The sequence below is a fragment of the Coregonus lavaretus genome, assembly GCF_964263955.1.
Source record: "Coregonus lavaretus genome assembly, chromosome: 5".
In the NCBI taxonomy this organism is placed as follows: Eukaryota; Metazoa; Chordata; class Actinopteri; order Salmoniformes; family Salmonidae; genus Coregonus; species Coregonus lavaretus.
The window spans coordinates 61,748,017-61,760,276 of record NC_139992.1 but is presented as its reverse complement, the minus strand read 5'-3'; positions in this window follow the sequence as shown (position 1 = coordinate 61,760,276).

Sequence of the window (12,260 nt, the reverse complement as noted above, 5' to 3'; positions counted from 1 at the left end):
GACGTGTACCTATGATAAAAATTACAGGCCTCTCTCATCTTTTTAAGTGGGAGAACTTGCACAATTGGTGGCTGACTAAATACTTTTTTTCCCCACTGTACATGGGCAATGAAAAAGAAAAACGACTGAAAGCTGACCCGGCTTCATTTGTTTACATATTCTTAGCTACACAGAGCAAGTCCTGCATTTGACAGCCGCGTCTTTCTCTGCAATCCAAACCTGGCCAGTCAGCTGCGCGTGACCTGCCACTGTCTGTCTGGCAGAAGGTTCTGACAAGCCCTTGCGCTCTAGGCTGTGCTTCAGGTCAAGATCAGAGCGGAAATTATTCATAGTTCTCAGTTTTCACCATAACAGTTTGATTCATTTCAATAAACAAGCTTACAATCGAAATCCTATGCTTTTGTGCCAAGAGAATAGATGGCTTGGCTTTTAATCCTGCCTGTCTAGCAGTGGAATGGAAGCCTAGGCCTATGGTGTATGTGTAGGCTAATAAAATTAAAAGTGTCTTAATGAGGACAGATTTCAACAGAACTATTGTTTTGGAAAATAATCCAGATTTCTCTTCCACTAGGCCTACTACAAATATATTCAAATATGATTCCTAAAATGGTCAACATTGTTTTGTAAGGATCTGAAACAATATTATACAGTTTGAGAATTAAAAGCTGGTTATATGCCTATTTTATTTTATTTCACCTTTATTTAACCAGGTAAGCCAGTTGAGAACAAGTTCTCATTTCCAACTGCGACCTGGCCAAGATAAAGCAAAGCAGTGCGATAAAAACAACAACACAGAGTTATATATGGAATAAACAAAACGTACAGTCAATAACACAATAGAAAATCTATATACAGTGTGTGCAAATGTAGTAAGTTATGGAGGTAAGGCAATGAATAGGCCATAGTGCAAAATAATTACAATTTAGTATTAACACTGGAGTGATAGATGTGCAGAAGATGATGTGCAAATAGAGATACTGGGGTGCAAATGAGCAAAATAAATAACAATGTAAATAACAATATGGGGATGAGGTAGTTGGGTGGGCTAATTACAGATGGGCTGTGTACTGGTGCAGTGATCGGTAAGCTGCTCTGACAACTGATGCTTTAAGTTAGTGAGGGAAATAAGTGTCTCCAGCTTCAGAGATTTTTGCAATTCGTTCCAGTCATTTGCAGCAGTGAACTGGAAGGAATGGCAGCCAAAGGAGGTGTTGGCTTTGGGGATGATCAGTGAGATATACCTGCTGGAACGCATACTACGGGTGGGTGCTGCTATGGTGACCAATGATCTAAGATAAGGCAGGGATTTGCCTGGAAGTGATTTATAGATGACCTGGAGCCAGTGGGTTTGGCGATGAATATGTAGTGAGGGCCAGCCAACGAGAGCATACAGGTCACAATGGTGGGTAGTATATGGGGCTTTGGTGACAAAACGGATGGCACTGTGATAGACTACATCCAATTTGCTGAGTAGAGTGTTGGAAGCTATTTTGTAAATGACATCGCCAAAGTCAAGGATCGGTAGGATAGTCAGTTTTACGAGGGCATGTTTAGCAGCATGAGTGAAGGAGGCTCTGTTGCGAAATAGGAAGCCGATTCTGGATTTAACTTTGGATTGGAGATGCTTAATGTCAGTCTGGAAGGAGAGTTTACGGTCTAACCAGACACCTAGGTATTTGTAGTTGTCCACATATTCTAAGTCAGACCCGCCGAGAGTAGTGATTCTAGTCGGGCGGGCGGGTGCAAGCAGCGTTCGATTGAAGAGCATGCATTTAGTTTTACTAGTATTTAAGAGCAGTTGGAGCCACGGAAGGAGTGTTGTATGGCATTGAAGCTCGTTTGGAGGTTTGTTAACACAGTGTCCAATGAAGGGCCAGATGTATACAAAATGGTGTCGTCTGCGTAGAGGTGGATCTGAGAGTCACCAGCAGCAAGAGCGACATCATTGATATACACAGAGAATAGAGTCGGCCCGAGAATTGAACCCTGTGGCACCCCCATAGAGACTGCCAGAGGTCCAGACAACAGGCCCTCCGATTTGACACATTGAACTATATCTGAGAAGTAGTTGGTGAACCAGGCGAGGCAGTCATTTGAGAAACCAAGGCTATTTAGTCTGCCAATAAGAATGCGGTGATTGACAGAGTCAAAAGCCTTGGCCAGGTTGATGAAGACGGCTGCACAGTACTGTCTTTTATCGATCACGGTTATTATATCGTTTAGGACCTTGAGCGTGGCTGAGGTGCACCCATGACCAGCTCGGAAACCAGATTGCATAGCGGAGAAGGTACGGTGGGGTTTCGAAATGGTCGGTGATCTGTTTGTTAACTTTTTTCAAATACTTTCAAAAGGCAGGACAGGATGGATATAAGTCTGTAACAGTTTGGATCTAGAGTGTCACACCCTTTGAAGAGGGGGATGACCGCGGCAGCTTTCCAATCTCTGGGGATCTCAGACGATACGAAAGAGAGGTTGAACAGGCTAGTAATAGGGGTTGCGACAATTTCGGCGGCTAATTTTAGAAAGAAAGGGTCCAGATTGTCTAGCCCAGCTGATTTGTAGGGGTCCAGATTTAGCAGCTCTTTCAGGACATCAGCTATCTGAATTTGTGTGAAGGAGAAGCGGGGGGGCATGGGCAAGTTGCAGCGGATGGTGCAGAGCTGGTGGCCTGGGTAGGGGTAGCCAGGTGGAAAGCATGGCCAGCCGTAGCAAAATGCTTATATAAATTCTCGATTATTGTAGACTTATTGGTGGTGACAGTGTTTCCTAGCCTCAGTGCAGTGGGTAGCTGGGAGGAGATGCTCTTATTCTCCATGGACTTTACAGTGTCCCAAATCTTTTTGGAGTTAGTGCTACAGGATGCAAATTTATGTTTGAAAAAGCTAGCCTTTGCTTTCCTAACTGATTGTATGTATTGGTTCCTGACTTCCCTGAAAAGTTGCATATCGCGGGGGCTGTTCGATGCTAATGCAATACGCCACAGGATGTTTTTGTGCTGGTCAAGGGCAGTCAAGTCTGGGGTGAACCAGGGGCTATATCTGTTCTTAGTTCTGAATTGTTGAATGGGGCATGCTTATTTAAGATGGAGAGGAAAGCACTTTTAAAGAACATCCAGGCATCCTCTACTGACGGAATGAGGTCAATATCCATCCAGGATACCCGGGCCAGGTCAATTAGAAAGGCCTGCTCGCTGAAGTGTTTTAGGGAGCGTTTGACAGTGATGAGGGGTGGTCGTTTGACCGCGGACCCATTACGGACACAGGCAATGATGCAGTGATCGCTGAGATCCTGGCTGAAGACAGCTGAGGTGTATTTAGAGGGTAAATTAGTCAGGATGATATCTATGAAGGTGCCCATGTTTGCGGATTTAGGGTTGTACCTGGTAGGTTCCTTGATAATTTGTGTGAGATTGAGGGCATCTAGTTTAGATTGTAGGACGGCCGGGGTTTTAAGCATATCCCAGTTTAGGTCACCAAGCAGTACGAACTCTGAGGATAGATGGGGGGCAAGCAATTCACATTTGGTGTCCAGGGCACAGCTGGGGGCTGAGGGGGGTCTGTAGCAAGCGGCAACAGTGAGAGACTTATTTCTGGAAAGGTGGATTTTTAGAAGTAGAAGCTCAAACTGTTTGGGCACAGACCTATGGATGTTAGGTAGTCTACATTAGGCCTATAACCCACTGTAGGTCCTATGTAGGCCTATGCCGGCGACTATAGCCTGTAAATCAGAGGCAAAACGAGAGGAAAGGAATGTCGACTTGATGCCAAAACTTCACTCATATCTTTGAACACATGAATTACCGCACATTTCCTCACCGTCGTTATTTATGCCAGCGTTTCTGACTTGTATGGGCTTTTAACCGTGTAAAAACAAGATACTGAGCTCGATAGAAAGGCATTCATTAATCAAGTCCTTCTTTCAGTTTCAAACTCCACTTGTAGGTTTGAACCATAACACAGCCATGAACGTGAAGTGGTTAGGCTTTGTAAACATTGGAGTGTCGGTTCATTAATTACATGTAGGCTAATTATAGTAATTAGATCCTTGAAAAATAATTGTTGCTTTTCAGCGTTTCCAGCGTTGAAGCAAATATAGACAAACGAAGAAAAAAAAGGAAATTAGTAAAACGTTTTTGTGAGGGGAGAATGGTAGCCTCTCTTTCCATCGATATGAAGGTTATTTGTCTAATGTGTGCATCCATGGTGATATTTTTTTTATTACCTTTGGTCTTGGACCCAACCTGGTAGTCTCATAGACTAGACGTAACATAGTAAAGGGATATCCGGGACACTGAAATTAGTATGAGATGTTACCTTTGGTATGGTTAAATAAGACAGATGGTTACTTAAGGTAAAAACTAAAGTAGGGTGGATAGGTGGGCATATAATGCCCAAAGGTTGGGAGTTCGAGTCTCATCATGGACAACTTCATAATTTTAGCTAATTAGCAACCTTTCAACTACTTACTACTTTTTAGCTACTTTGCAACTACTTAGCATGTTAGCTAACCCTTTTCCTAACCTTAACCCTTTTAGCTAACCCTTCCCCTAACCCTTTAACCTAACTTCTAAACTTAACCTTAACCCTGACCTCTAGCCTAGCTAACGTTAGCCAGCTAGCAACCCAAAGGTTGCGAGTTCGAATCTCATGACGGACCATTTTAGCTAATTAGCAACTTTTCAACTACCTACTACTTTTCAGCTACTTTTCAACTACTTAGCATGTTAGCTAACCCTTCCCCTAACCCGAACCTTAACCCTTTTAGCTAACCCTTCCCCTAACCCTTTAACCTAACTCCTAAACTTCACCCTAACCTTAACCCCTAACCCCGATGTTAGATAACGTTAGCCAGCTAGCTTACGTTAGCCACCAACTAGAATTCGTAACATATCATACAATTTGCAAATTCATAACATATTGTGTGTTTTGCGAATTCATTACATATGCTACATTTTGTAAATTCGTAACATATTGTACATTTTGCAAATTCGTAACATATTGTACGTTTTGCAAATTCCTAACATATCATACGAAATGGGTGGTGGATATCTACAAATTCATACATACCATACGGAACATAACATATCATACTACACTGAACAAAAATATAAACTCAACATGTGCTGAAATAAAAGATCCCAGAAATTGTCCATATGCACAAAAAGCTTATTTCTCTCAAATTGTTGCATGTTGCATTTATATTTTTGATCAGTATAAATGGAGTGTCCCAGATTTATGTACAGAATAATATGAAATACTCTGAGACCAGGTTGAAGACCAGTCAATTGCAATAACATCTGTGATGACTTAAGCATAAATTATTTCAAAGCCTTGTTAAATTTTGGAACCCTCTATTTGAGGCAGCAGAGTAGAGGACAATGAGCCTTTGATAGAAGAAAAGGTAGCCCTTTGAACGAAGCAAAGCACACTGCTTCCTGTCTTCTGCTTCAGAAATAGACTTTTGCTTGTCTGTGCTGAAAATGGGCAGGCTTGCAGGTCAATGTTTAATATTTAATCAGAACATTCCAGGAATTAATTCAGAATATGCATCACTGAAAATGTATGGGCAATGTTGGATGTTCCCTAATTTATTAATATGGCATGGTACCCATCTCTTTTAGTCCGTCGGCTGGGCCTAGGGAGCTGAGCCTATTATGGAAGCTGATAGAATTGTCCATCACCTCCCACCACACGTTCACCTGTCTTATGTTAGCCCTAAATGTGCGTTTATACTATGAAGCGGCATCGCACGGTGAAACATCGGAAACCACTCATTTTGAATGGAAGGAAAGCGAGAGAAGCGGAGTGGGCGGGGGACAGTTGAGCTATGCGAGCATGGGCGAGGTAGCTGAACAGGGCGGGACTAAAGTCGCAGAAAGCTGAACTTTATTTAAATCTTCCGCGATATCGCAACGCAAGTGACAAATTGAAGCTCACCATAGCTTCCAACCCCTACTGGATTGGTTGACAATGGCTGTTGATACCTAGAACCATGGGGACGGGGGGTACATATTACCCCCATATTCTGAAATTGCATTTTTGTCCCCCCCAGTTTTATCATTGGAATGTGATATAAAAGAGGCAACAGTGTGCTTTAGGACCATGCGGACGTCTCCGAGCGGTCGGGTAGGCTGTTTGGAGTGTTTATCCGACTGGATTTAAAAAATAAAATAAATTAAACCAAAGTTGCGCCCCTGCCTAGCACTACCTAGCTTGCTTGCTAGCTTGTTAGCAACCAGATGAGGGGGCAAGGCTAGCGTGGCCAAAAGATTGTCTATTATATCGACAAGATAGTCAAGCGACCGCTCTAACAATGGAAATACATGTACATGTCCTCAAAGATGGAAGGCAGGCGGGAGGAGGCAAGATCAGGTGGGACCGTTCTAGCCAATGAGAGGGCAGATATGCGTGTGAACAACAGGCCATAGAGATAGATAGAGGACATTATCTGTGCCATTATACCGTCTGTGTCAGCATGGGCAGCAGCATTGAGGTTATCTCCATTTCAAAGTAGTCAATATTCTTCTTCTTCATTGGCTGATTGCTCCCAATTCGTAGGAATCCCCACCCAAATGAGTACTTTAAAATGGTGGAAGCCCTCAAGGGCAATGTCCATGCTAAAATGGAGTATATTCATGATGAGTCTTCGATCTATGACAACAGGCACAACTCCAATATAAAGTCATTTTTTTTCAAAGTTGCCAAAATGCCACATGCGTCTGCTTATATCAGTGCATTTGTAACAACCTAACCATTATGAAACTTATATTCAATCAAATAAGCCTCACGTAGCAAATAAGCAATACTTTTTTTGTTTACCAAATTCAACACTCCTTGACCTCCATACAAAAATTATTCACTTCGTGGGCTTATTTTGGTGGACAGATTTTGGGCTGCTGTGGCTAGGTGAGTGCCGCTTGTATGGTGTAAACAGCTGCTAAGGATAGCTTAGCTTTCGTTTCCTAAATCGCTTGAACAATACATGCCTTCTTGATGGAGTGTGGCATATAACAGCATGACGCGTAACAAAATAGAGCATTCCCACTGTGCACAAACTGGTTGAATCAATGTTGTTTCAACGTAATTTGCCAACATATTGTGATGTGGAGACTGTGGGATTTGAAAAAAGTCATCAACTGTTGTTTTGAGGGTGACTTTTCAACCACAGGATTATGTCATCATGGTAACCAATTTTCAACAGACAAACCTTGTATTTGTACCTTTTGAAACAACGTCAGATATTCAACGTTATATCCACTATCAGAAAAATAACTGTAGGCTGGATAGCACCTCCCACTGGAGGGTTTATCTATCTACATATATTAATTTGGTCTTCTATCCAGTGTTTTAACCAAGCCCAGCCCTGCTTAGCTTTGATATTGTCACTGTCTAATACCAGTGTGTTATATTGTGAATGATAAGTTCTCACTGTTGCTATCGAAGTCATTCCAAAGGGTAGGTTTAACAGAGCAAATTAAATGTAACCATACTTTATAAGTCATACAGTATATAATCAATTATACTATTTTTACATTTACATTTGAGTCATTTAGCAGATGCTCTTATCCAGAGCGACTTACAGTTAGTGCATTCATCTTAAGATAGCTAGGTGGGACAACCAAATATCACAGGCATAGAAAGTACATTTTTCCTCTAACGTAGCTATCAGTAGAGTCAGAGCTAGTACGGGGGGGGGGGGGGGGGGGGGGTCAAATTTAAAAAGGAGGATTATTGAAGATACTGTTTGAAGGTAGGGTTTCAGATGTTTTCGGGAAGATGGGCAGGGACTCTGCTGTCCTAGCGTCAAGGTGAAGCTGGTTCCACCATTGAGGTGCCAGGACAGAGAAGAGCTTGGACTGGGCTGAGCGGGAGCTGCCCTCCCGTAGGGATGGGAGGGCCAAGAGACCTGAGGTGGCAGAACGGAGTGCTTGGGTTGGGGTGTAGTGTTTGAGCTTAGCCTGAAGGTAGAGAAGGGAAGTTCCTCTTGCTGTTCCGTAGGTAAGCACCATGCTCTTGTAGTGGATGCGAGCATCAACTGGAAGCCAGTGGAGTGAGCGGAAGAGCGGGGTGACATGAGAGAACTTGGGAAGGTTGAAAACCAGGCGGGCTGCTGCGTTCTGGATAAGTTGCAGGGGTTTGATGGCACAAGCGGGGAGACCAGCCAACAGCGAGTTGCAGTAGTCCAGACAGGAGAGGACAAGTGCCTGGATTATGACCTGCGCCACTTCCTGTGTGAGGTAGGGCCGTACTCTACGGATGTTGTAGAGCATGAACCTGCAGGAGCAGGTCACTGCTTTGATGTTTGCAGAGAATGACAGGGTGTTGTCCAGGGTCTTTGCACTCTGGGAGGGCAACACTGTGAAGTTGTCAACCGTGATGGAGAGGTCTGTGAGCGGGCAGGCCTTCCCCGGGAGGAAGAGCAGTTCCGTCTTGTCGAGGTTGAGCTTGAGGTGGTGGGCTGAGATCCAAGTTGAGATATCTGCCAGGCACGCAGAGATGCGTGTCGCCACCTCGTTGTCAGAAGGGGGGAAGGAGAAAAGTAGTTGAGTGTCATCCGCATAGCAATGATAGGAGAGACCATGTGAGGATATGACGGAGCCGAGTGACTTGATGTATAGCGAGAAGATGAGAGGGCCTAGAATCGAGCCCTGGAGGACACCAGTAGTGAGAGTACGTGGTACAGACACAGATCCTCTCCATGTCACCTGGTAGGAGCGGCCTGCCAGGTAGGATGCAATCCAAGAGTGTGCATAGCCTGAGACGGCCAGCCTTCAGCGTGGACAGGATAATCTGATGGTTCAGTGTCAAAGGCAGCAGATAGATCTAGTAGGATGAGAACAGAGGAGAGAGAGTCAGCTTTGGCAGTGTGGAGAGCCTTCTTTACACAGAGAAGAGCAGTCTCGGTTGAGTCACCCGTCTTGAAGCCTGACTGGTTAGGGTCAAGAAGATCGTTCTGAGAGAGATAACGAGAAAGTTGATCAGAGACAGCACGCTCAAGTGTTTTGAAAAGAGCGGTGAGCCATCGTCAGGAAATGAGCTTATCAAGGTGTCAAGCTCATTGAGGAACTCTCCAAGGGCACGTGGTGGACGATAGATGAAAACAATGTTAAGCTTGAGTGACAGTGACAGCATGGAATTGAAATGAGGAGATGGACAGGTGAGAGAGGGAGAAAAGAGAAAATCTCCACTTAGGAGAAATTAGAAGACCTGTGCCACCACCGTGACGACCAGATGCTCTCGGACTATGAGAGAAAACATAGTCAGATGAAGAAAGAGCAGCTGGAGTAGCAGTGTTTTCTGGGGTGATCCATGGCTCCGTCAGGGCCAAAAGGGCAAGGGACTGAAGGGCAGCATAGGCTCAATGTTCTTGGCCGCAGATCAGCAGTTCCGAACGCTGCCAGAGACCCGGAATTCCACATGGGTTGTGCGTGTAGGGTATACTAAATTAGAAGGGTTGCAGCCAAGGGGTGGGGAGCGTCTGTAAAGCCTACAGGGAGAGGTGCAAATAGGTATAGAAAACACACACATAGTTGGCAAAGCTACAAAATAGCAAAATGAGAATCTGTAAATAACTAGATGAGATACTCAAGTGAGAGAGTGGTGTGAAGCCCTCCTCTCTTTCCTTAAATAACTCTGCAGAACCGTCTTTGTTTTGCGAGAAAACTGCCACTGACACGACCGCCGCTTACGGCTGCTGCTGAGAAACCAGGAGAGACTGAATAACTAACAATAATTGCTAATTGCCTAGCAGAGGTGGAGAGCACGCCTCCCTGTACTAATTGCTGATTGCCTAGGAGAGGTGAAACCCCTCCCCCCCAATACAACCACTGATTACCAAAACAAGTCACAAATTGCCCTGCCCCTTGATCCTGGTTGATGAGTCAACAACTATCTTCAAATGATGAGCAGTCAGCAGTTCACACCAAGTAAGCTTCTGGGAAAACAGGCAGCACTTAAAGTAGATGGCCCTAGCTAGACAAAAAGACAGTACTAGACCACAGCAGATAAAGACCAAAAAAATTATACTTATCACTCCTGAGGATATCAGGAGTCCTCTAGCTATAGAATGAAGCTTATATTATTGAGTCCAATATAGCATTTGCGAAGTCATCAACAGCTATTGATTAAATTCAACCCAGGTTTCAACTAAAAATAGACAATACATATAGGTCTAGGGTTTCAAGCTTTGGTTGATTTCAAATGTAATCTTCAAGTTAATAATTAATATGTTGGATTCACATCTCCATCTCAACCAAAAATCTATGTTAAAGAATAGCACTAAATCAAATCAAACTTTTTTTAAAGTGCATTTAAAGTTTGATTTGGAGACGTAAATCCAACATATCAATTATTAGGTTTTAGACAAACTGGAATCCAAGCCGGACTAAGTCAGTGGCACAAAATATAAATCTCCTTTAAATGTTGATATTTGGTTTAGTTGACTACTAAACACAATTCAGTATAGCTTTTGCTGTACATTAAGTAGCCTATTAACTTGTTGACAACTTAACAAATGATATGTTGGATTCACATCTCCAACTAAACCAAAAATAAAAGTTAAAAAGTAGGATTAACCCATTGGCTCAGATGAAGCTATCCAAACATTAGATCCATCTCCTTTAAATGTTGATATTTGGTTGCATTATCAACCAGACACAATTCAATATGACTTTTATAATACAGTAAATAGCCTAAAGTTAAGGATATCTTACAAACGAATGTAACAGTATTTATTTAAACTTAAAATGAGTAACACATCCATGGCCACATTTTGAGATTCCACGAAATTAGTGCCTTTTGCATCCCTTTGAAACAGTATTTTAGGTATATATATTTTAAGCCTGTTATATTAAATTAAGTGCCCTTTAATATACACCACATGGAGAATTCAATAAATCCGATTTTTTTATATGAATAAAGGCTTGCTAAAGTGCCAAAATTCAGCATTTTCAATCAACCATGTGTCGTCACTTCTATGAAGATTTTAACCCACTTAATCCCAAAATGTCTCCAAGTTTCACCATCATTGTAAAGCCCTAGATATTTTTGTTGATATGACAAAGACATTTCTGAAGATGATTATTTATTTGATTACTGATTCATTCATATCTGTCCCTCATTTTATGGTCAACCCTGTTACTTGAACTGAACTCTAGTTTTAATACGGTGAAGCTATTCCTTTATAATATATTTTTTTCAAAAGAAACATTAAACATCTATTAGTCAAATCATAGATTAAAAGCTGGTGAGCTGGTTCAGCTCTTTTTGGACATTTTCTAGTGTTTTGTGGTGGAAAACTGCGGGTCGACCATAACACGTCAACCCAAATGTTTTAACAATTGAATTTTTTTGGTGAAGCTTACATTCATTTGCCACTCCCTGTTGCACACAACAAGCTTCCATGGCTGATTTAAGAAGAAATCATCAACCCCGTTAATCTATCTGGCACTTGATAGGCACTTACTATAGTCTTTTTTAAATGTAACCTCTTGAGGTGGGAAAATGTGTTTTTTTAATGAAGTTGAACATGTGCTCTTTTTGACAGAATGTTAAAAAATCAAACGTTTTTTTGACCAAGTTACATTTCTCAAAAGGCACCAAATTGGTGGAATGACACAAATGTCTTCTTATGTAATCATAGAAAGCTTGCATGTTCGAGATAGCATGCAAAGGTACAGGTCTGGGGATCTTTACAATTGCTATAATAATCTGCACAGAATATCGAACAACATTGATGATTTGCACTATGTTTAATGTAATATCAGCTGCAATCCAGGTAATTTGGTTGTTCTATTAAGTGAAGCACAGTAATAACACTGTTGAACTTTGTTGTGCTTTTAAATGGTTGAAAGCACACTGATAACACATTTAGATGACAATTTAACCAAACATTATTTTCCATTGGAAATTTGGTTGTGCCTTTAGATTGTTGAAAGTATGGTGACAACACATTAGGAATTCAATAAACTTCTGTCTGTCTTTTTGAGTGGGTGAATAAAATGTTGAAATCTCATTAATCAATGTTTCAACCAAATATTACCCAAATGTCCACGTTGAAATGACGTGGTGTGCCCAGTGGGTTGGTAGTCTAACCACTAAAGAGAAAGCAGGCCTTGCTTTCTGCGTTTGCAATGACAAACACTCCCCTTTCAGCGAACATCGTAAAGACTGGTTAAATCAAAAACGTGTATTTGGAAATGTAAACATATTTAGTATATATATTTTTAACTATACTTCCCATAGGCAGCAGACACAATATTT